Source organism: Varroa destructor, unplaced genomic scaffold (genome assembly GCF_002443255.2).
Source record: "Varroa destructor unplaced genomic scaffold, Vdes_3.0 BEIS01000007.1, whole genome shotgun sequence".
Classification (NCBI taxonomy): Eukaryota; Metazoa; Arthropoda; class Arachnida; order Mesostigmata; family Varroidae; genus Varroa; species Varroa destructor.
The window spans coordinates 25,201,791-25,225,713 of record NW_019211460.1 but is presented as its reverse complement, the minus strand read 5'-3'; the positions used below and the strand labels follow the sequence as shown (position 1 = coordinate 25,225,713).

The following is a 23,923-nucleotide window of genomic DNA, read 5'->3' as shown; positions in this document are numbered from 1 at the left end:
TCTGTGAGGTCTGTATCACCTAGTGGTTGCGAGCGGCCGCCCAGGCAGTACTCCTTGTCTGAGCACTAGGTGCGCTTTGGCAGCCTGTAATAGTCGTATTGGTTATGAAGACAGCTGGTTTAATAATAGATGTATGAAGGGGACAATTCATATATGTATATATACTCTCGACGGACTGTACCCTGAAAGTTGTGCAAACATATCTCAAACGAGAAAAGCAAAGAATGAATATTATTGTCATTCAGCTAGGTTTGCCGTTTGCTTTAGTCTGGTCTGTGTGTGTCGTGTGCCTCAGCCAACGCGTCACAGACTGAAGTACTTGACGAGCTTGTACGAGTGGCGTGCACACGTGTGATCTAGCTAGCTCCATTATTGCGCGTCAGGGGTTTAAGAAGTGAAATAGATCGATGACTCGTGTCAAATTAGTAAAAGTGGCGACCTGTACAAACGAACGATTGCTCAACCAATGCAGGTACTCACCCATAGACACAAAGGAACTTATAAAATAAGGTATATTGATTGGTGTTAGAGCAAATACATTCGGATCATTATGATCATGTAAGACGCCTTTACTATACTGCGATTGAACAGGTTGACCGAGCAAAGGTTACATGGCTAGCTGCTAGGATGTATGTGGTAATGAACGCAAAAGCACACTGGCAATCGTTCAGACAAGTGAAATAGTGAAATGCAATGTATAGCTTCTGTTAATTCCAAGGTTCTTTGGGCTAGGGCACTTACGCCTCATCTGACTGTATTAGGCTGTCACAAACAAAACCGGCGGGCTTTGAGATGAAATTTTTGAATGATCGTTACTAGCAGACGAAATTCGCCTGGTACGTACTCCAACTTTATAAAAATCTGCGGGTAAAGATTGGCTGTATTTACTCCAAGCGAAAAGAGGTCAAAAGGAACAATATATATTTTAGTCTCAAAAGTCAACGCTTAGTGGTTAACGTTTTGCTGTACAAAGGCGACAGCGCTGCGCAGATTCATTACATACTAGTGAAAACATTAGGTGAAGAGGCTTTATGAATGGTGCAAACATTTCGACAATGGAGATTGGAGAGTTGAAGACCAGCAGGAGAGATGTCAAGGCCCGAAAGACAAAAGCTCATTGCCACAATCGGATTCCACAAAGCAGGACTTAAAATCTAAGAGTCCTGTGGGTCAAAACTGGCGTTTCACATGCAACGCAGAAACTGAGCAAAAAGTGAGCCCCCGTTAATTGACGCTAACTGGAAATGCGTATGGTATATTCCACGTGCGAAACCTTCATCAAGAGGAACCTTGCCTGGAGCATAGGGCCGGCGTAGACGTGACCTAGCTTAATCTCTACTGCGAGTCGAAAACGCCCTGAAAAGAAGTTGAATCCTGCGGCAGTTCCAAGTAGGTCCGGACGTCAGGTGATAATAGCCCTGACAACTGACGTCAGGGGCATCTGCTTCTATAAGATACTCGTCGAAAATGAAACAATCAATGCAGTCCGCTATCTCGAGTTCTTCGAGTCGGGAATCATGGGCCGTTGGCACGGCAATCAAAAGCACACGGTCTGATTATTTGATGGCAACGCAAGACCTTATAGCGTTGCGACTCAGCAGAGGATTATTCGACGTTGGCTTCAATTCCCTCATTGCCCCGATGTGCGTCCGTGAGGTTACGGGGCTTTCCGCGCCCTAAAAAGGGCAACAAGCGGCCAAGCATGTTTTACTATACGTTTATTTGGAGAAGCCATAGATAAAGCAATCGCAAATGGAACTGCTAGTGGTGTGTATACGCTTGCGCAAGAGTCGCCAGAGCGCTAGGACAGGCGTGTAAAAGTAAACAAAAACAGTAATATATGTACACAGAATAGAACGTAATCATTCTAGCAAAAGTTATTCAACTTTCGCGTATAAAAGAATAACATTATGTTAGGGACGATTATAATTAGGTAACGTTGTTAAAATAGTGTCATAAATAAATTACCTCGTTTAATCAGCATTATCATTTAGCGCTAGTAACAATCGATTAAAAAGTTTAGCATGCAATAAAGGTCAGAAGATGCAAGGTTATTTACTAACTAAGGGATAATTTGTTTGTTAATTTGAAATAATTTTGCGTACGCTAAGTATAAACTAGGCCTATTATAGTGATGGATCTGAAAATGCATCTCCTCCAGTTGCTTCTGTTCTCATAAAAGAAAAACCGGTTTCCTTGTGTCATTTACACCAAATGACAAACCATTATTCTACAACAGACAGCAAACTAATCCTATGAGTACCTTTTTTTTCGCATTTGTATTGAGATCTGCTCGTAATGACAATAAACATAGCATTAATTTATTTGTTTGACTTGATTTACGTTTATATCGTCTAACATACGTCCAAGAATGTGCTTACGTAAATTGGGCACAGGCGAAGACAAATCGTGCTGATGCGTTAACGTCCCTTCATTATACTGCTCTGAAACGGTCTTGTATCGAGCTAAGAAATGGAATTATCTTGCAATTATCGCCTAAACTGGCAAGCTTCGCTCAAAATATCCTCCATTTCCAAACGAACTTTAATTGTTAACCCACTTCTTTTGACGTTAGCATCAGATATATCAGACACATGTAGTTGGGGTTGTGTCGTGGTAATCTCATTACGAAGCAAAGCTTACGTGCAATGGAAGGAGAGCAACAACAGAGAAGCTAGCTGACCGGTTTCTTTCGGTCATTCGTACATGCCCAAGGCTCAAACACATCACGGTGTGATTGTAGCACCATGTTGCATGAATTAAAGCCCACAGTTGCGTTAGCTCTCACACGTGCAACGTGCATCTAACGATACTCTTGCACGTTTACATTAAACACACAGACAAGCAGGTACCTATGCTGCCAGTCAAACGCCCCGACCGGAGCGTCTTTCAATGGTCAAAGAAGAAGTTCCCCTAATTAATAGCAATTCGTTAATAAGCAAACTAAAGACCAAGCTAACAATGAAATCGCTTCAACAGCACTCCCTTCAAGGTAACTATTACGTTGTTTACTACCATAAGTTACTACAACACAATGCTGTGACTCTCCAGTAGGTCTGGCCTGTTAGGTCTAATCATCAGCCAGGATGCAAAGTGAAGGATCGCTTCGTCCTATTTCACTCACGTGCTGCATAGTCAAAATAAAAGTGCGCGTTAAAAACTATAGTGAATATCTTTTCGGGGTTCGAATCTTCTTGACGATCTTAACGTCTCGGTCTCACCCAGCGGATCTACTAATTTACTAACCGGTTAATTTTCTCTTTTTTTTATCAATGAATTTTGCCGGGGATCAGGCAGTGGGTAGTGATCTTGGCAGTGATGTTGACAAGCGGAGCTCATCTGCTGCTCTCGCTGTTACGCGCCTTTCGCCGTTGTTCGTGTGCTTTGCTTTTGGACTGCACTACCACGGATAGTAGGAGCTAAGCGCTGCTCATGGGTGTCCACTGCTCATCGATCGTCGTTGCTTAGATAGCGGTGTAGGGCTCTAGGTAGAGCAAAATCTACTTCGAAACCATCCAGGTCGGACAAGGACCGAGCTTAAGATCGCCGGAAACAGCGCCCACCCTATCAATCAATATCCTTCCACAAGTCTCACTTGCATTGCCATCCATTATCCAGTCTGTCCACCGAAGTGGCTAGAAGCTGGTCCGATGACTGCGATCACCTGGCTCGAGGCCGCTTCCGTTTGGCACCCAAACGCCCGCTGAACTTTTGCCAACAGGACTTCTGCAGTCAATTTTTTTTCATCTTAAACCCGTGTAGCCTTTGCTCTGGTAGAGAGTAACTGGGAAATATGTTTAAAGTGAAGTACGAGGTCAATAAGCTAAGGGCAATTTTTGTAAACCACTATAGGTTATTAAGTCATCTTTGGAAAAAGATCCTGGTGCGCAAAGGTAGACAGCAAAAAAGTAAGACAGACAAAGGTGAGAATAGAAAAATATAGCGAGCGCATGAAGCCGAGTAAACAGCATTCGGTCAATGGAGAAACAGCGACAGTGATGCAATGGGTGCGACGCAAGTATGCAGATGGACAAGTGGGCAGGCTATTATAAGGACAATGATATCTAAGTACGCGAAGGTTCTAGAGCAACGTTGAGGTCTCAGGATACGTACTGTTAGATCTGGAATTAACAAATATATAGTAAATTCTGGATATATAAATTAGATATTTATTTTGATTAAGCTTTAAGTTTGTCGGCTGAGTAAATGTAGTAAAATGCCTGAATTGTGTGCTCCTTTATCCTATAGTAAGAATACTAGGCCTACGTGTCCATTTATCGTTGCTCGACTGTCAAGGCGTGTTCGATATCGCCCAGCATTCTTCGCAATGTGTTATCGCTTATGTTAGAAGGCTTTAATGTGATTCAACATCAATTTACCATACCGAAATGTTTATGCGTGTACATCGTGCAATGCATCGTTCACTAAAAATCGTTTGACGATACCGCGCTATGGCTGTATGAGCTTAGCGATGAAGAACCAGGCGTTTGGACTGCCGATACACGAATGATACGCTACGTCGGCACAGGGTCAGCCGAAAGGTAGCAGCTGATTTCGAACGCCGTCAGTGCATGCTTCGCCCATATCCGTTATCAATTAACGTCAATACGAGCACACGACGACTCGTTTTTAGTTTGTTCCAGTTGTGCTAGCACGAATGGCACGTGCTACAATTATATCACAGACAGGCGTGGCCATTTATATTGTGCTAGCTAGCGATCCGAATCTACGGGTGTATGTGTATGTATGTATGTATGTATGTATGTATGTTCCTTCCATATATTATATCTCTATAATTACGTGTTACCACGACGTAAATGGGAAACAGGTAATCGGAACATAAAAGAGAGCGATTTATGGAGAATACGCATATCGCCAGAGTACAATACAGTCGAGCAAATCGGCTGTTTCATTCACTGCTTTTATGTAGTATAGCTTCGATGACCTAGTCAGATAGGCTTAGCGGTTCTGGCAGAAGCAGTAACACTCCTTAGCATCGGCTTCTGGCAGGCGTCTCATAGCGGCCCATGATAATCTCGTCATAATACACCATTGGCTGTTTGCACAATCATCGTTACTTAAGCATACACACATTCATGTATAGGCTGGAATATACGAGTTCGTTGACACACAGACGCGGCCAGTAACATCACGGCACGCGTACATTCAACAAGCGAGATCGCTATGGATAGAACGATATAGAGTTACGTTACAGGTGTCGCAAAGTCTTCTCCGGAAGTCACACCAATGGAAGGGTACTCTTCGTGTAGCTCGCTAGCAGTCGATGGTAGCTAAGCCCGAAACTGAATCACCTAGCAGCCGCCGCTGGGTGTTTGTGACAAGCTCCGGCTTAGACCCGATGCGAAACCCAGGTAGGATCCGATTCTTTTAGATTCGGATGGCTGAAGCTTCCACTGCTCCTACCATGGCCGCCGCGAATAACCGGAAGTTGGCTGCAATCGGACGATCACAACTGCAGCCCGTAACCAGCGGGCAGCGTCATGCCTCGCCGCCCACCCGGCTGATATGAACACTAACCAGCTGATATCAGTGAGAAGCAATGGCAACGCCGCTGCCGGTCTTGCGGAAAAGCAATATCCTCTCTTTGCCCGCTTGTGTCCGTCGACGACGCCCGCTAACAGAAACACGCAAGGTTCGTGCATATCGAAAAAGAGACACTATGCATTCTTGCCAAGACAAGATACCAATAGAACATGTGTCCCGTACAGTGGACTAACCATCCGCTTGTATCACAACAGACCCGCCGTACACATTTGGTGTTGTTTGTACTATAACGGATACACCTAAGATCGAGCTACAGAGTAGATAGGTGGCTGTATCTCTGTTTTATGTACTTACCTTAAGACTCGATCTATCGTATGCCTACACTTTACCTGTGTATATTACATTGGGACCTAATTTTGGACAGCGGACGTGCAGGTGATGAGGCCTCGTTTATACAAAACTAACAAGGGTCTCCCTTACCGTTTACTATACGCCAATCGCATCATTGATAAGACTGATTTCAAAGGGAAGATGCTGTATGGTTAAGCCTGGGTCCGAAGAGGACTGGAGTGAGAAGAACCGAACAAGCAATAGAAGAGTTGATTTGTTCAGAAGAAAAACGCTGCCAATAACCGTTCCTGGTGGACAAGGCGTAATCAGCAAGAAATAGGCAGCGAGCCCCGTCTACGAGCTGAAATAGGATACAAAACAGACGAGAGGGAAGTTACTCGATAGAAGTAAAAATCTGAAGATTCTACGGTTCTTCAGAAAACCTTTTTTGAGTGAACTTGACATGAATACGTCGGTAATGGAAACAGATTAATTGAACGATAATAATACGAATTTCTAGTGCCTATTCGTTACTACTGTTTACACATAAAATAAAAAAAAAAACGTAGTAAAGTGAGCGGTGCCATCTGTGGCGACAAAAAAAGGACAAGATCGCTGTGCCCGGTTGTGTACCTATTTTAAACACTATTCTCTTTTTTATTTGTTTTAAATAAAAATAAAAAAGAAAAGGGTTCTCGCAATTTCTGTATGGGTAATTGTATATGCCAACATGAATGAAATGATTTGATAGTCCTCTTCACTTTTAAGGGGGCTGTTGTTTCTTTGTCTGAAAAAGTTACCTCCTCTGCGGATCGGGACAAGGAATGTATGGAACGGTACAGGCCTGGGTACCTGCTTGGTTTAGCTCGTCATTATCAGCAGTGGGCTACTCTCTCGCAACTATTTAGTAGCAAACGTAACTTTCTAAAACAGCTTCGACTGGGGACCACAAGGTTAGGAAGGGGAACAGCCAGCGGCGATCCTCCCTCCTCCAACATATTTTCGTTGCGGTTCGCAAACTTCACCGGTCTGCTATCATTGATGGCATATTTTTTTCGAGCGAATGAAGATCGAGGCCATTCTTCGGAGGGGATAATATGGACAATACAGTAGCTTCATAAGCGGCCAGGTGGTTTCCGGCCTCTTTATATAACAGAACACTATTATTGAATAAAACTCTATTTATTTATCTATATTATAGGAACTTTTGCAATTAAATTGATCTAACAAAAATCACAGAGCAATATCTAGTAAAAGAGAAAAAAACATGCTCACTTTTACCATACTTGACCTTCTTGAATGTTTTTATTCTGTTCTATTTATTAGCTACAGGTGCCTCACAGGTGAATCCTAAACGTTATCCTAACCACAATCGCCATTCCCTAATTCAACAGCAGTGTATCACCCTCAAAGTGGATTAGAACAAGACGGAGCAGGAGTAGAAAAATAGAATAGCCAATTCCTTTTAGTATTTCCCCACCGCTACTCACTGCAAGTAAGCCGAAGGCTCACGTCCAACCATTTGCTTTTCTCTTTTGGCCTTACAAAGCTGGCTTGCTGTGCGACTCTGTTTGGCTCAACATGGACTCCCGTTGCGGGGTTAGTCGAACCACACACTGGCATTTTGTCCGCTGCACGCTTTGCATTCCTAAAAAGTCCTTAAAGAAGAAGTCCTATCTATAGTACCTGTTCTTACCAGCATCTAGCTGGATGATCGCGATTTTCATGCGCGTTTCCCTTTACCTTTTTAGGAATAGAAGTAAACTAGAGGAGCCTACCAGTCATTGCCGACAAAACGACCAACTGCATAAAGCACAACGGTGGCCACATCAGAGTTGTACGAACCAGTAGCTGGAGGGGATCACCAAGCAACTGTCTGTACGGTTTTACTGCTGTTTTTGGAGCGATTATTGCAGCAGCCGTAGTTATTGCTAGTGTTGCCGCTGCGGTGCCGCCGACCCCAAAATAGATACGATTCCGTCGTCGATTCCGATTGGAACCTCGCCCAACCGTCTGCCAGGGTAGGGTCCATGCAGACACACAGTGACCCACCAGGTTGCTGTCAGGACATAAGCAATTCACTAATCAGAACGCGCACGGACTAAAAGTATCAGCTGAGAGCATATTTATGCCTAGTACCGCATTATTCGTCATGTATTTCACATATCTCTGCGACTGGCCGTCGCGAACGCCATGAACGAATAGGCCTTTGACACTCCGAGATATCGTACCATAAGTTGAAAACTGTGTTCCAGCTGCCGAATCGTCGAACAGCATCGCATCTACGGCAAAGCGAAAACGTTATGCGTTTTTGTTATCAGCCCGTCCTACCGTTTGCTTACTTGCAGTTGAAGGATTGTGTTGCAACAAGGTTTGGATGGACGCCGTTTTCCAGCGGAGATCCGAGTAAAAGTATCTGTATCTAACTTCGTGAGTGCACGTCTCGCTTAGAGGTCGTTGTACAACTTAAAGTTAGCGCGCAGGGCCGAATTTTCCCGGTATAAATACACCCCCAATTTGCAGGCTACTTACGTGTCGCATCTGCGGCATCCTGGCACAGTGTCTGCGTATCCTATCCGCTATTGTTTACCTTCCTGAACGGGTTTTGTTGCGGCCGTAAGTTTTACTCTTCTGGTTTTTTTTTAAGAAGTATCGAACTTTAGCAATTGTTAATTTCAATTGTCTTGACTTGTTTTACGGTACCACAGCTTGCGCTTTGTTTCTATCTCCATCTTAATAACTGTTCTTACTTGATTTTTCTAGATTATGAGCGTTATGAGCGATATTGAGCGAGTATGAGCGCGTAGGTCAGCTCAGTATTGCGCTTAGCTAAGAAAAACAATTATCAAAGTACTGGGTTAAATAAAGCGAGCTTTGCGGATGATAATGAAAGCGTTGCTTGCGCAAGATATGCATGTTATAATTATATTATATATATTAGTAATAATTATAAGTATAAACATTGCTAACATTACTATTACACAGAAGTCCTGCACAGTCATTGATCTACTGTTCTTCTTTTTTTGATATAAACTTGACATTAAGTATATCAATACCCTCATAAGTATATAAGGTAGGTCATGTTATTGACAGACATAATAAATATGCGTGAGGAATGGGTATCACACCGGTGAAGATCTCCAGTACTCAAATACACCTGCTTCTCTGCGTAGTATGTTTTCATTAAAGTGACAAAATCGATCACGGCGTTCGCGATTACTACGTACGGAGAACCAGTAGGGAAGATCAATTGATCATGCCAATTCGTGACTGAATGGGACGCGGTGAGTATCGCTTCTTACCTGATCTTTGCTCAGCCTATGGTTCTAGCATAAGCTTTCTTATTGGCTCCATAGAACAGACAGTCTTCATTCGCGTTTATCCCATAGCCTTTAAACGATAGGACGTATGCATATTTGAACAGTCAAGGTGTCAAGGCGACTTGCACCAGCAGGGCATTGTCTTCGCCTGACATGAAATTCCCTGTTCCGCCATCAAATCATTGTTGGTGACCCAGAACAAAGCGAAGAACAGATTGGTATAATGAAGCCATAGGTTATACCGGCTAGACGAAACCGTGTTGCTTGTACGGTACAGCTAGTTGCTATGGTTGTTAAATATAAAAAGTTTCTAAAAGCATAAGGGATTGTTGATACGGACGCAGGAGTACTTTTCTCACTCCTCTGCGAGCAGTTGGTACTAAATTTCGTTTTTCTGTATACGTTGTTTAAAAGGTTCTTTTGCAGGCTGAGATCATCGCCACCTATGCAATGGCTGAATAGATGTATCCATTCAACCATGCATGGTGTCCTACGTGCTGTTCCATTGAAATGGGGAGTTCAAAGACAAAAACACAACGACGAAAATCGCCGGGAGAAAATCTCGTAAATGTACGAAGTATTTGTCGCCGTACAAGCTGAAGCCTACTAAAATTGATTTATCACGTTGATTGGGGCCTAACCTCGATAGAATGTAACGTGGTCATAGTACATAGAAGTTACTCAGTTACTGTGTACATAGGTACATTGGCATTCGTAGTCTTGTAATATTATTGACGCGTGACCTTAGAGTCTACTTGTAGTCTATTTTTACCTATTTTAAGTGGTTCCCTTGAAAACACACAGATACATACTCGAACATAACCGATTTCGGCAAGAGGTACCGTCCAAGTTGAAGATGAGATTGCTAGCCAAACGGGAAAAACACGTCAACACTGAACTTATATGGTTTCTGGGAGTTGGCAGTAGAAATGGGAGAACCATGAACTAGGAGATCATTAGTGGCATTAACAGTTGTTTGGGCCCTATGCGCACTTGGTCGAGGCTGTGGAAAATTTCGCTTAGAGCGAGCTAGCCACAACTTTGTCTGGGTCTCGAGCGCACAACTAAATTAACAGACACACGATTGCCAGGACCTCGGTTTTCGTTGGCTGGGTCATTATGCTACTTCGTTGTGCGCATACTAATGTTGGCGATGTGTTCCGGCAAACCCAGCAGAAAAAAGCGAAAAGTAACCATTATTTTAAACATGGCAATTGGCGAGGCTTGTCAATTTGGTTTGCAAATTAAAGAGACCCTATCAAGGGGCAATCGTTTTTTTAATCGATAGGAGGCTGCAATTACGGGGCGAAAAGGTTAACCGATAAACAAACACTGGCGTTCCGATATTTATCCAATTGAAAAGTCCTAGTTTCTCTGCACATTCTCATAAAGCATATTTTAATCTGAAAACGTTAGCGTATAATTTAAATGCATTGCTCAGGACTCCAGGCAGGTAATGTTCGAGGCAGATAGGCATAAGGTAGGAGCCAGCCGTATATTCGTTATGCATTGTAATATTGCTCTAAATTATATCATAATACGAGACATTTGAAGAGATTTCACCAGAAAATAGCCATGGCCCCATTTCAGGTTAGCAGACAAAATTAGAACCACTGTTGATTAGTTTTTAGCTTCCAAGGAGATGCATCAAATTATGATATGAGTCCAATCAACAAGTTTAAAAATTCGTTTTTCTCCGAAAGCATTCACAAAGCTGGTGGCTCACATACCCCCACCCTCCTTCGGTGGAAGCTTCCACTATTTTCAACGAGAGACCCATTTCTCTGAAAAGTCAACGCTTCATAAATCTTGTTTTTTTCGTCTACCTTTGGGCCGAACCCGCTGCTTCGCAGATTATGATCGGGTCGGCACACTCAAAGCCATCAGGCGCCAGCTGAACGTCAGGTCATCAGAGCGGACCTTCGACGTTCACAGTTAACACACGGATGCGGCTGTCCCTGACCGATACTTACTTCCACACCATCCATATTGAAGTCTTATTGGAAATTGACGGGATAATTAATGATATCGGTATGAACGTCTGCGTGCAGAAGATGCACAGCACGGTAAGGACAAATTCAGTGCACTCATAGAACGACACATACAGATGTCTGTTCATACGATTATAGGCAGATCAACGACCGAGCACACATATACGCTAATATAAAATAGTGCGCGAAAAAAAGGATCTGCACTACAGCCTTCTAAATGAGTCTGTCAGTGAGAAGAAACAAGTTAATTCGGTTAACAAGGTTAATGTTTAAATAAAACCAGAATAATAAAGGCGAGAACAAACACTTGGGGAACTGTATCTGTGTAGCTAATCATCTTTAAAAACAAACTCGCAGCTCTATCAAATTTTAGTAAATTTATCTGACGCTACTGATAACGACATTCGTAAGCTAAATATATAAACAAAGCCTATACAACCCTCAGAAAAAACACATTAATCAGAACAAACGCTTTAAAAATTACGACATGGCACCACTGAAATGACGCCAACGCCATCCTTATCTTCCGATTGTCTTGCTTTCTTTAGCATTTATGACACTTTAAAGGACACATATAGTACGCCAGCACTTGTTCAACACAGCCTTAACCCTTCCCGGCACGGACCTAGAGGCTTCTCAACCTTGTGTAAATATGTAACCGCCGTGAATGACAAATCTAAACCTTTGGTGTAATAAATAACGGATTTCCCTCATTTATTCTCACACTACGATAAGATGCGAGTTTATGGCACATATCCATAAGGCATTGCTTTCCCCTTTTCTCGCCGTCGTTCGGTACGCAAATGCAGATGTTCATGTCTTTCTTGGTTGTTTTAAGGCACTCATCTGGACCTTCAGACGCAGAACACTGGTGCCAACGAACCCATGTGCAGTCGAACGTTGTGCCCTGTAGGGTCGAGCCAGGCCGCAGCGGAAGTAGTCTTCCCAACGCGACATAATCGGCCGCCCTTCCTTTCTCCGGGAACCTGTATTACTACCAATCACGACATCGCCGTTTTCGAGAAAGCGTACCCGTCGGTATGTGCAACACCAGTTGCATATACCCATTCCTTTGATAGGGTGTATATGTTCATGGGCAGAGCAAGCAATACCGAGCTCAAATAGTAACCTTAACAATATAGAACAATCCTAGAACGCCGTCATTGGCCAGTCGGTTGTCGACACATACATGTTAAACCCATGCGTTAAAATGAGGCTTGTAGAATCTGCAGTAATCCGGTGCGCCAACAGCTAACCTGGCCTTCAGGTACGTACGTGAGGCCGGGCGGCGAGCCTAGATAGGTACCAGGGGAGAACCAGCGTAGTAAATAAGCGTATGGACTGTAAATCTGTAGTCGAGCATGCTCTACACAGTACCCAGCACTGTGTAGAGCATGCTCGGCTAGCGCTATAAGAAATGGCATAAGCCTACATGAGATGTTGACTAGGGGCATAATAGCGTATACTATTGTTTTGTCAAATTGGTGTATGTGCTCCAACGATAAGGCAATGGACGTGAATCATACTTACAGGACATACTAAACTGCTTCCAGACTTATTCTATAAAATGAAGTAAACAATAGGCTATTAGAGGAGCAGCTGTAAGGACCTAGTATGGAGTGTCTATAACTGCACGTGTACGTTCGGTGGATTGCGATCGAATCACGTGTTTTGGATAATTTTGTGAAAATTGATTTTGTCTAGATAAATACTCCACACAAGTGTTACCATAGAATCTTTCTTCGAATGACATGTGTTTTAATATGAGTTAATGACACTTCAGATATTGTTATCGTTTAGTGCGTATTGACCCTAGTTCGTTCCTAGTTTTCTGGCTAAGATGAAGGTATAAGTTAATACAACAAATACCCAAATAAGCCTATAGATTCTAAACCCATGGACAGCTCAGTTTTTGTACCAATTGTTTACGAGCCAAGCACAGCCTGCGTTCATGTGGAAGCGAAAAGCTTTGGGGCAATGAGCGCTATGATTTGTGATGAAACATCAGCCAAAGTTGATTGCCCCCATTCTTAGGACAGCTATTCTCGTCACCTTACAATCGTATTCAGCACAGGAAAAGCAGACACATGTTAGTAAATTCTGTTTGAGTGCTGCTAAAATAGAAAACGTTCCTTCAAGCAGTACTTTTGCGGCTTTTACAACCGCCACTAGCAACACTATTATACCTTCGAGGGTCCTAAAGGGTCTGTCGAAAATTTCTTAACGATCCAATCTCGTTTAACAAAGCCTTCCACGCTTCCTTCGAACGCGTTGTTTCCTTCATCGAGTTCTTCCCCAAACTATGCACCCCTCCGCCGCTGCTATTAGCACTACCATCCGTACAAAACCATCAGTAGTAACTAAGATTCCATCTATCCATTAACGATTATACGAGATTCAGGAAAGGAGAAAGGTGATTGCCTTAACTCAATGACATATACAGAGATGGTCGGTGTATATGTTCGTCAATATAGTCTCCGTCCGTTTTCGCTGTCCAACATCGAGTGCATTGCTGCCAGTAAGGAAAGAACAGTTTAGGCGGGATACTGGGGCGATACTGAATGAGGTATTGAGCACGAGAGCGGCGGAGCCGGCGGACGTAACGGGTTTAGGCTTGAAAAAGAAGGCAGAGGATAAAAAAAGGAGACGCTTTATTGTATTTCTGATTCTCAATGATGATACATTCGAATGGTCTTATACTTCGACGCCAGCAACGTCGTGTCAATTTTACCATAAAGTAACCCTCCTCGCAGACCCTCGATTTCTGAGATGTGCAGCTTTATACAGGTTGTCCATCTCCGCTATGTGCCCTCCTACTACTGCACCTTACTGTGACTTCTATGGCTTCGGTCTGTCTCTAGCACTAGGAGCAGTCGCGAAGAGCGTGAGGATGCCGCTCACATCAGTACCCATACCGGTCGATTTGCTACTGACCGAGGTAAGTAGTCGGGTCAACGGGCACCGTCTAGCTACAGAAAATGGTTTCTAGGGAACTAGCAACTTTGCAGCGTCTTCAGCATTAGTAGAAGCTTAATGGAAAACTCATGTATTGAATGTGAACGCGCATCGGCTTGGCCTTCAACTCTCTCCTTTTCTCAGTTCTCGCCAATAATATAAGCGAGGTTTTAATCATCGCAAAGCTCGTTTAGGGCTGGTACCTTTGACGACATCGAGTGACGGGCCCTTGGAGGGTGGCAGTAGAGCTGACTGAAATAACTGGTAGGACTAAGTTTTCTAATTTGCTCAAAGAGAATTTGTTGTCGTTCAATGGAGGCAGGCACTGAATGCATTTAGAATATAAGTAGTATATCGGTATAGAATCTATACTCAATTCATATCAATGATATTGTATTGGACAGACAGAAGCCGTGTCTTGGTAGCGCGGATGCCATCTCTCTTTTTTTATGTAGATGAAAGCCTTGGTCTGCTAAATTTTATAGTTGGACATAGCTGAGTGAATGAGGGATATTTTTCTAATTGCACATTTCACCTAGGCATGTTCTGTGCCAAGTCTGATAGCGTATATATACAATCCTATCTGATGCATGACTTACATAACAGCTTCGATGCGCATGTGTATACATACCTGCATGATACATCGACTCGCTGAATCATTAGCTGGCTATCGTGAATACTATATATATTAGAAACGCAGCCGTCGCAGAAGGCCTAAAAAAGGCGAATATCATGCGTTTAACGTATACCGTGACTCCAAAAGTATTGCGTTTAAAAAAAAAGGTGAGCAATCGACTAAGACTGACCGGACTCTGTCGTTCCATTGAAGGGATCGGCTGTAAGTCCATTCCTATCCCTCCGGAATTCTCCCTGCTTATCAAACAACATTTTCATCCAGTCGCTGTAGAGCGCTATATTTGTGGCTGCTTCGAATAAATAAGAGAAATCCTGAATTCCAGGACTCAGTTTGTCCTTTCTGAGGAGAAGCTAAGTTACGGAGAATTGGCTACAGTCGTCGCGTATCAGATTAGATCACTGATCTTCGATCTGCACCGATCTGCCAAAGTGAATTAGCATAGGCACTTTTTTCTTGGGAGCGTGTTATGGAAAAAGTCGTGCAACGACCGGGTTGCCGTCTATCTGATAGGCGCGTTTTCGTGGTCACTTTTTCCATCATATTTTCTGATCAGCAAGACCGCTCTGACCATTCGCCACGGCATGCATACCAAGTACCGTTGTCCTTCAACATTTTTTCTCAACAAGCTGTTTCAATGTCGTTGACAAAGTGACGATTTAGTGGACAAGAATAACTTTCGAGATTGTTACTTTTAAGCAACAGAACCCGCGTATATAAGATTTGGTGTTGAAGACTTCATATGAAAAATCCTTAACCACTAACACCTGTCAACACACTAATATTGAAGGTTCGTATAAGTTTTTCAAAAATTTATTTTTAATAGGGAAATATTTTACAGGGACTAAACAGTGAAAGAAATAATATATTAGAGAAACTTTTATAAGGGAAAATTTCTATCTATACTGATTTTTTTGCGACCATTAAAACTTATCAAAAAGGCGAAACTGAAGCACTGGACACATAGTGAGTTATCTCAAGTACTCGTTAGTATTGGTCCAGCATTTGAAATAAACAGACGCCAATAATATAAAGATGATTTCAGAATTAAGCAAGTTATGCCCTTCGGACCTGAAAGTAAAGCTCCAAATTTTCGCGATTATTTGCGTTCGCTTAAGGCACTGATAGAAAATCAATAAATCTGAAGCTTTTTAGCTTGAACTGCTGCAGTACTAGTAGGCATCATAATTGTCCTGTATATCTGCTCATACGCCTACCATTTGAGTAATTCAACAAGCTGCGGGGTAGACAATAACACGTAGCCATTTCTCTGATGTTAGTACTGTGTTTTCAATTAAAACCAAAACGAAGTGTCCCCTCATGTTCCAGTTAAATTCAGTGTCTCCGGTCTAACATGAGTTAAGCAGTTGGACGATGCGCAATAATAGGGACTCTGTAAACCCCAAGATACGAGCTGACGAAATCTCTGTGAGAGACGTTAAATCCTAACTTAATGTAGATTATTGTGTTGCCGTACAGTTCCTGTCAAAATCGCTTCAACTAATACACATATATCAAAGGACTAAAGGTATACTTTCAGCTAGGTACGAAGATGGGCCGACTATATATATATATATATATATATATATATATATATATATATATACAGTTATACAAGAGGCTATTTATTTAGATGGATACGGGGAAGCGAGAAAAAAAAACAGAAAAATCCCTTCGCCGTTAGTCATTAAGTGTTCTCATCAGTCACCTCAAATCCCTGTTCGCATCTAGAAGTATTCCAAGAAGTACCGTACATCCAAGCCATACGACAACTTTTGAAGTGACATTTTGGGAACGTGAAAAAAGCTTCTTCAATTTATTAGGCAGCAATTATATTTCTTAATAAAATGTAAGCTTTAGGGTCAGATATGGTAGAGAATATCCATTTTCATAGAACTTCCCGTACCTGAAACAGCCTGCTCATAACGGCTATATGTCTTTTTACCAAAAACCTTATTAGTCTAGTTACTGTGCCAAAAAATTTGTCCCAAGTCATATCAGAACTCATCCTTAAGCATAAGCCTCTCTTCATCTAGCTTTATTAATAGAAGGAAATCGTTATGAAGAATTATTCCTACTTGACTCGCCTTTTAGATTACTCGTGTACCGCTGTAATCTTTCTAGCTAGATGATTTTTAAGGGACTTGGAAAAACACCTTCCCGTGATCGAGATTGGTACTTATCACGCAGAAAATTCGGTTTGAGGATATTACAAATAGGTTATCGTGCCAACCAAAGTTACCTTTGATACAAAATTCTATGTATTCTTGTTAGCTTAACTGCCACTTGTTAGATAGTGAGCGATGGCCCTTGGTTCAAGCACCCAATACGAGTGACCCGACCACTAGTTTTTGTTGATTGTAAGTATGCTCTTAATTACTTGCTGGTTCTGTGGCTAAAACACAAGAAAGATCTGCCCCTTAAAGACATCTACTACGCAGATAATATCGTCGTATATTCAGATATCAGCTTCAATGGTTCAGTAGTTCATGGGTAGTTTAAGCAGGTGAGAGTACGAATGTCTTAAAAACAAGAAGTGATGAAGTTCGAGATCTGACCAGCTAACTCTATTGGAATGATAGTTAAATCTGGTCAACCATTTTACCTACCCCCCCCCCCCCCCGCCTCTCTCTCTCTCGCTCTCTCTCTTGAACATACTGAAGGCAACAGGGCTAATTGCAGTTAACTTCAAAAGGCAATCGTCTCCGGGCACAAATTATAGACGTGTGTAGATAGTAGATAGACACCTAGTCGTGTGTAATAAATCTTCGCCTGATTTCTGATAACGCAATTTACGGAACTGCAAATGACGTTACGCACGCAATGGTCAACTGCATTACTTACAAGTATAATAGGTAACAATTCCTTGAATCTTTATTTAGCAGTTAATATATTTTAGGAGGCCGAGCAAACGTTTCCGGTTCATCAAAATTCCTATAATGTAACTTTTATTCGTACATATACAACCCAGGGTTTGCCCGGTTCCTGTCGCTTGTTGGAGCAGCTTCCTCCTGAGTTGTTACCTCAATTACCGGCCGCCGTCTGTCAAAATCAAACATATAGAGTAAATATCAGATGATCCCAACTAGTAGGACTAGAAGGAGAATGCTATTTGCATGCCTTCATAGCTTAGTAGTTTTCAGCTTTGACTCGGTCTTCCGCCATTGGTCGCAAAGCATCCAGACGTTATTTTTCAATATGTAAGGTAGATGGTATTAGGTGGCTGTCAGAGCATCTCGTTCGAAATGGTTCCCTGCCAGTCTTATCTAATTCATTCAGTTCCCGCACTGCTTGCCAAATATGACACCTTTGGTATTTAGCTGCATGTCTCAATAAAACGGGTGGCTGCTAACTTTAACGTCGATCACGTTAGAAAAATATAGCTAGGCGTCTATGGTAGACGTGGTATATTTTACAATATTATATTTACTCAATGATTAAAAATAAATCATCGGCATATTTTTACTTAGAGTTGAAGTAGACATAGTAAAATCTATTTATCAAGAGCTTTTCTCCCATCAATCACATAGTAGTCCATGCGTGTTCGAAACACAATTAGAAGCATTACATTTCATGTAAAGCTGGTCTTATGGCGCCACGTGATTTCCCGTACTACTTATACAGGAAAAACATCATGAGCTAAGAGCTAAAATATCGCATGCGAACAATAAATTTAGCTTTCGAAAAGCACGCTGAGTCAGTTCGACCACTAAGATCCCAAAATGAAAGCGATCACAATGAACTGAAGCTCCTCGAGACCGAGGATGGACGGGAGTGCTAAGAACGCTATAAAATGATAGCCTCAGCCACCTGGCCTTCAAAGATTATAAAAAATGGCTTTCTGGTCACCCATAAATATAAGATATGTCGACGGAACGGTAAGTGACTGGCCCTATTTCATTTCCTTCACATCATATTATCTACGGGACTGCGTCAACATAAATAATAACAGTACCCCCAAGAAGCCAATAGAACCGAGCTGTAGGCCCATGGCCGCGGTTGACGCGCGTATTCACGCTATTTCAGATGTGAGAAGAAAAAAACGCGTGCTATTCGTACAGATCTGACTAATTGACCTAGAATTTTTAAATTAGTTTTTATGTGCAAATACTACAGTTACGGTGGATGTAACGGAAATTCAAATCTTTTGAGTGGTTTATCCTTTACAATGGGTGCTACTGCTATCAATATCACTTACGTACTTCCGGTTAATGCGTCATGAAGAGCAACGAAATCTGTTGTATTGCATAGTAGTGGGTCAAGCTGGCCAATAACAGGGAAAATCAGCCAGCAATTAAAAAAGGGAAAATTTTGAACTAGGCCGAGTTCAAAAAAGCGGTAAATCCCTGTTTGTCTAAGTCCCAAATGATGGTGAGCAGCTGAAGCCTTGAATATTGCATAGTGGCACTTGGAATAGCACAGGTCCAAGGGCAAGTATTTGTTAAACGAACGTATCTAACTAAGAGAGTCTACGTTATTTGTTCACCTAAACATATCGCGTAATTTTCTATGACACTTTAACTCTATGAAACAAGCAAGGTTGTCCTTTATTTTATTGTTTATGCTAGTGGCCAAGGCAAATTCGCAGGCAGATACAATGGGCGAAAAAGTCCTGAAAGCGTAGATAATAAAATAATTACTTACTTCCATTTCAAAGCGCCATGGTGGCGTTTCTATTATTGGGACACGTAAAGTTTCAAAACTTAGCAAAGGGTAAACGCGACCTTCAGGTACATTTGTGTGCTGGTCTTTTTTAATAAAGTTCTTCTGTCGCAACTTTAACTAAGTGAGAACTGATTGGCAACTTTAAATTGACAGCCGCTGGTACTACAAAAATTAAATTAAATTTAAAAGGAAACGTGGCTTTACCTTAATCGATGTTTCAATAGAAGTGCTCAAGTGCTTCTTTTCTTCATTTGGCTGTCTTGGTTTGCCTACCGGTGAGGTCGCTGACTGCATTACGACCTGATACATCACATGAATGGTGCAAAAAGACTCGTTGCTTGTTTTAGTCTTCAAAGGATGTTTAACAATGCTGGTATGTCTATGGTGAGTACCTATCGTCGAAAACCCGGGCTGCCCTCAAAACCAGCGGCACTTCCTTCACACGTTTTGTACGACGGTGTTTTTTGTCAAGCGGATAGACCTTCACGATACATGACAATGACTGTGTTGAATTTCGTAAGTTTAAAACACCTTTTTTCTATATATATACATAGGGGCCTACGCCTCACAAGAAGAACAGCTTATGACATCAGCACGTCAACATAATTATTTACAAATGAAGAGTTCAGAGGGCTTCATAAATTTACGCAGCATACTGCTGTGATGAGTTCACTTCCCGCAACGGCTTTAGAAAAAATCTGTTCCTCAGATTAGTAGATCTGAACTTATAGATACCATTAATCCGCAAAACAGTTTAGCTGTATTGCTGCCTAAACCGCCGAAAGCAATGGGGAAACGTCGGGGCTATAGAGAAATAATTGCTCATAAATCATAGTAGCAGATTATTGAATTAGAAGGGAGGTCAAATACTTCGTGTCAGCATTAACCTATACATTGCTGGATCTTCATGGATTTGGCATTTCTCGGGGTAATCCTGACATCGTGATGTTGAAATGAAACGCAAGCTATTAAATGTGGGTATTAAGTATCCAGTCGCCTAACTCGATCGCAAACGTTCTTGAAATCAAACTTCATCAAACACAGATGTAAGCACAAGCCAATGGTTATCGTTCGAAGAGCTTTATGGACTCGGCAAATAGCACTTAAAGTAAACATTTCGAACTGCATGGATTCTTTCCACCCTAATAAGCCGTTATGGCAAAACTCTCCATCCAGCAATACCATAGCCTCCCTCCATATTTGTTCAGCATCAGATTGTGTACGCAGTGAGTTACATCGTGGCAAGGCATTAGCGGCAAAGCGTGGGCGGTGCCTCAGTTAGAGGGTTCATCTGCTCATCAAACACAAACAATCACAGATGATTGTTCCTTAATAAACGAATTACACATATGAAGTGTGCGTGTGTTTGTACGTATCTGAAACCTTCCCTGTCGAAACGATAATTTGCCAGGTTTGACTTAGGACAAGGTTAAATCGAAAGAAGCAAGTGTTCTTTGCTTTGTGTGGAACAATCTCTATACGTACAACCTGGCGTATGTTACGTAAATAGTCGGAGCTAGATATTCAGAGATCGGGATAGTATTATGTGTTTACTTCGATTGGCATATTTTTATTTGTATTAGCCAACTGTAGTTTAACTTTGTATTTCTCTGGAGGAACTCAACTACCCGAGGCATTAAGTTTTTAATCGACATCAGAAAAAGCTGAAACTTTGAATGAGAGATGATTAGCTTTAGTGATTTTGCCATACGAACGGTATTTGGTTTCATGAACAGAACAAGTATAAATTTTTTTCTCTTTATGTGGTTTCGTATGCTGCGTGCGAAAGCCGCCGAGTCTTTTTAGGCCAGGGTTAACTGAAGCGCAATACTAATACATGGACCGCTTGGACGCACTGGTATTTGGACATATTTTTATGGTCCGATTACAAGCAGGCCACGACCACTTGGCGTAATTATCCTCTTAAACGTTCCCACCCTGTTATTACGCTCAACCTTTACACGAGTTTCCTAATTGTATTCATTTAAATTTTATATCTATCACCTGTCTCACACTATTACATACACCCGAATGTATCAAGACATCAGTCTGTCAAATATGGCAATAGCCTTATTTTGTTTTAATATGTGCTCACTTCGATATGAAGTGACTATTTGAATTTCAATGAACTATTACTGAAAGGGACGCCCGAAAACCGAATTTCAGTCTCACAACTTACTTGTATCCGCTATGCCATGTTCGAAATTATTTATAATATAGCTACTCATACTGCGTACTTTAGTTACAGACGCGTTGCGGGATGAATCAAGCTAGATGCTCTTTGGGCTCGGATGAAAGGTCCCTGATATTTCTCGGTTAGTCTTTGTATGTTCGACTCAACCAATGGTAGGAAGCGGCGGCAAGAGAAGATATCATTTCCTCAAGGGACTTAATAGACATACCTTAACGAGAAAACGAGCCGAAAATTGTGTTAGAGTAGTCCAATGAAAAGCCCGCGTCTCGATGAGTGCCTTCGACACTGGACACGTGGGTAGCACTGGAAACGATTGTGTTCGAACGAGAGAGTAGAGCCAATTAAAAGGTTAAGCAAAATAAATATATTGATGCTGAGATCGCTCCAATACTATATAACGTGAATCCTATCTATATATATCTTTAAAATTATACGTATAGCGTCAATGACTGCGGCTGGCCTAACCTTCGACCATTTCGAACATCCACCGTTTGATTTCCTATTTGGCAACGTTCCTAAATTGTACCATTTGAGTACACTATTAAGGTAGAGCTTCTAGCTGGAAAAATCACAGCTTTCCTAAAAAACAAAAACTCATACTAAAATGAATTTTGCTAATAGCATTACGTTGGTGATATCTTATATTTAACTGGGGAATTTGGAGAAGAAACTTTCAAGAAAAGGAACTTAGTGGGTTAACAACGCCTACAGAACGAGAATATGTAGCACTAGTATTGAAATCGTAGCTAACAAGTCTACTGAGAGACAGGCCAAAGGAGAATCGGCTAGACAAATGTCAACAACGGACCCGCGCTTTAATCAGCTAAGTTAAGGAGTCACTCTAGGTTAAAGTTGTTTAACCAGCAGCTTGAATATGATGTAAGTAGTAATAATTATTATTATTGTTATGTTTTTACATAACAAAATTATATATATGCATGTCTTCAGTATATTTACAATCTTATTATTTATTCGTAATAAACAAAAATTAAAATAGTTGATACAAAATAACCCGAATTTCTTCTGCGAAATATCTAAGTATGTAAAAAAAAAAAATAATCTGTAATAAAATTCGATCAGTGAAATGCTCGATAGGCTATTGTTATTCATGCCCAGCTACCTAGTCCTAAGGAAGAGGCGAGAAATCTTAGGCGAGATTTTTTCTGTATGTAGCAACCCAGTTCACACACCGCGAGCTCTCCGCCTGAAGGTCAACCACAAGGATGACTACAGCAACTACGAGTTGAGATCGATTAGACACTGTCAACGAAACAAATGCCATTTGGAAGTAACTCCCGCATCGCGTACTGATAATGAGATACAATACACACAAGTGCCATTTATTCAACCATGCGGTCATGCTCGAAAGTTTTTCAGGTCATGTTTGCGCTCACAGCATAAATGAGGTTTACAAAGTAGCCTTAACCAGTAATACTGGCATAATCTGCCATCATCGAAGCTCAGATAGGAGGTGAAGACGTGTTATCGTAGCGCGCCCTCCAAATTATGAAGTTTAGTAAATGACAGTGCTCACATAGTGCTAACTTACTAGTTCATACATGGAAATACTTTTTGGTTTATTTTCTTTCTTATCTTTCTGCAGGTAACTGCTAGGACTGCCCCGGTTATCGCACAGTGCATCATAAGCTGATACGTTACGGTTTGTCGTACTGAAACTACGATGGGTATGATGCTATCTCCCCCGTCGCCTCGGTTAAATTCAATTGATCTATCCAAACCGATTATAAAGAGCCTTATCGATATTTCAATGGTGGGCCCTGACTATATCTGCACAGGTAACACTCTCGTGAAATAAAGCACATTAAGTTGGATCATACACTTAGTCTTCTAGGACAATCCCCGATTCTCTGTAGATTGCCAATGCGTTGACGATTCTTCTTCATTCAGGTGCATTTTTCATTCGACGATACAGATGTATCCTGCACGCTGTACTTTGTAGGGTTCGTTTAGTGTTTACAGATTGAATGTCTCGACCGTATACCGTAAACTGGCCTACGAAGCATTCGTCCTATCCTAGCACGGGGCACGATATCTATTTGGTATATTAACATGATAATAATAGTATGACCATGATTATATCTAAGGTGCAATAAACCTGATCCACACGGAGAAAACGAAAGACCAAACGCCTTTTTACTTCCTACAACGCACCCTAAGCCAGCAGTCATGTTCCTTCAGCTTAATACTAAACCGGGTAGTGGCAATAGGCTGGTATTGGCAGTCGTTGTAATAATAGAAAGTCTACTAGTAGCAACGGACGAACATTGTAGTGATTCCGCTGTTGCAATAAGAACCTTAGCGTCGAAAC

General features: G+C 41.7%; 1 long non-coding RNA gene across 8 annotated transcripts in view; it reads left to right on the top strand.

Moving 5' to 3' along the window:
• The window catches only part of LOC111254748 (uncharacterized), a 92,270-nt gene extending 68,556 nt beyond the window's left edge, over positions 1 to 23,714 (top strand). For 5 of the 8 annotated variants that reach the window (XR_015316309.1, XR_015316311.1, XR_002675163.2 and 2 more), the window contains 5 exons: positions 7,587 to 8,451; positions 9,009 to 9,119; positions 9,570 to 9,725; positions 11,009 to 11,221; positions 11,985 to 16,288. This is a non-coding gene — a long non-coding RNA (uncharacterized LOC111254748). Of the gene's footprint in view, positions 1 to 7,586; positions 8,452 to 9,008; positions 9,120 to 9,569; positions 9,726 to 11,008; positions 11,222 to 11,984; positions 16,289 to 23,197 lie in introns of those variants that run through there. The other 3 variants (XR_015316313.1, XR_015316312.1, XR_015316307.1) reach the window with 2 other exon arrangements.
• The last annotated feature ends 209 nt before the right edge of the window (positions 23,715 to 23,923 follow it).